We start from the raw sequence: 2,201 nt of genomic DNA on the forward strand, positions 1-2,201 counted from the left end.
TCCAGCTGAACATGCAATCGGTGAACGGCGAGGTGGACCGATCACTAGGACTCATTCGAAACGTTCCCTTCCGCATCGGTAAGATCGTATTGTATCTCCAGGCTCACGTCATTCGAAACGCAGTGTACGACATCCTCCTCGGCCGACCCTTCGACGTGCTCACGCAGAGCGTCGTCAAGAACTTCTCCGACGAGAACCAGACTATTACGATCCTCTGCCCGAACACCGGCGAAACCGTCACGATTCCGACGTACGCGCGAGGAAGATCGCGAAGCCGGCAGCATCCTCTCGGGTGTCGCAAATCGCATTTTCTCGCTTCGAGGAATTGATTCCCCATGATCAAGGAGAAGCTGTGCTAGTCATCGACTACGATGGGGTAACACCAAGTATTTCCTTCGTCTCTCCGATTGATTCCTCGACTCCGAACGCTGTTTCGTCACTGTACCTCTCCGCATGCACCTCCGTTTCTTCATATTTGCAGTCTCTTTACGCCTCGGGCAGTACAGCTTCTAATGCCGCTCCGTCGAACGCTTCGACGTGGGCTTCGACTCTTCTATTTTCAGCTCCGTTCGCTTCGACTCCGCCAGCTCCCGCTCCGACGAAATCCATCTCACAGTTTTCCAACTCAATTCTTCCCTTTCCTTCGACGACATCGACTTCTACCCCTTCAACGCACAAGATCCTCGCCGCGACAAAGAAGAAATACAAGCCTGTCGCTCTCAAAACTCGACCCGTCCTTGGTGCCGTCCCCGAACAATTTCGAATACTTCGAGACATCAAGGGCGACCCTCTCTCCATCATGCCCAAGCTTTCGACCGACCCCCCGCCGTTCAAACCTACCGGTCGGTACACCCTCGAACGCTTCGAAGCAACCGATAAGCTTCACGACGGCGGCTTCCTACTTCCCGAAGAGCGTCGAGTCCTCCACCACTTCATGTGCCTGCACAATGAAGCCTTCGCATGGACCGACGACGAGCGCGGATGCTTCAAGCCCGAGTACTTCCCTCCCGTCGATTTCCCCGTCGTTCCTCACACGCCCTGGGTGCAGAAGAATATCCCCATCCCGCCCGGGATCTACAACGAGGTCTGCGCGGTGATCAAGCGAAAGATCGCCGCCGGAGTCTACGAGCCATCGAACTCGTCGTATCGATCGCGGTGGTTCTGTGTCGTCAAGAAGGACGGTAAATCGCTTCGACTCGTCCATTCACTCGAGCCCCTCAATGCAGTTACGATTCAACATTCCGGTGTACCGCCGACACCCGAATACCTCGCAGAACAATTCGGAGGAAGACCATGCGGCGGCATGCTCGACCTCTACGTCGGCTACGACGAACGACTCATCGCCGAGTCTTCGAGAGATCTAACGACGTTCCAGACACCCTACGGAGCCATGCGTCTAGTCACACTCCCGATGGGTTGGACGAACTCAGTCCCGATCTTCCACGACGACGTCACCTACATCCTGCAGCCCGAGATTCCGCACGTTACGGTGCCCTACGTCGACGACGTTCCCGTCAAGGGTCCCGAATGCGACTACGACGACGAGCGACTCCCTTCGAACCCCGGCATTCGACGCTTCGTATGGGAGCATTTCGAGAACATGAATCGCATAGTCACTCGAATGCGCTATGCCGGAGGTACCTTCTCTGGAGTCAAAAGTATCCTCATCGCTCGAGAAATTATGGTGGTCGGACATCGCTGCACTCCACAAGGACGCCTCCCCGACGACTCTCGCGTCGCAGCAATACGCAACTGGGGTCCATGCGCTACTCTATCCGACGTTCGAGCGTTCCTCGGGACCATCGGCGTCGTTCGTATCTTCATCCGTAATTTCGTTCACCGCGCCGACGCACTCGTGCGCCTCACGAGGAAGGACGTCGAGTTCGAGTTCGGTCCGGAGCAAATCGCGGCACAGGAAGACCTCAAGGACGCGCTACTCTCATCCCCCGCACTCCGAGCCATCCATTATGATTCCCCCTCTCCCGTCATTCTCGCAGTCGACACGTCGTTCATCGCCGTCAGGTATCACCTCTGTCAGTGCGACGAAGCCAATACGCGAGTCCGTTACTACAGCAGGTTCGGCTCGATCACACTCAACGATCGCGAACGAAGGTTTTCGCAGCCGAAGCTCGAGATCTACGGCCTGTTTCGCGCACTACGATCCCTTCGACTCTACCTGATCGGCGTTCGGAACCTCATCG

The sequence above is a fragment of the Postia placenta genome, assembly GCF_002117355.1.
Source record: "Postia placenta MAD-698-R-SB12 unplaced genomic scaffold POSPLAscaffold_8, whole genome shotgun sequence".
NCBI classification, from domain to species: Eukaryota; Fungi; Basidiomycota; class Agaricomycetes; order Polyporales; family Adustoporiaceae; genus Rhodonia; species Rhodonia placenta.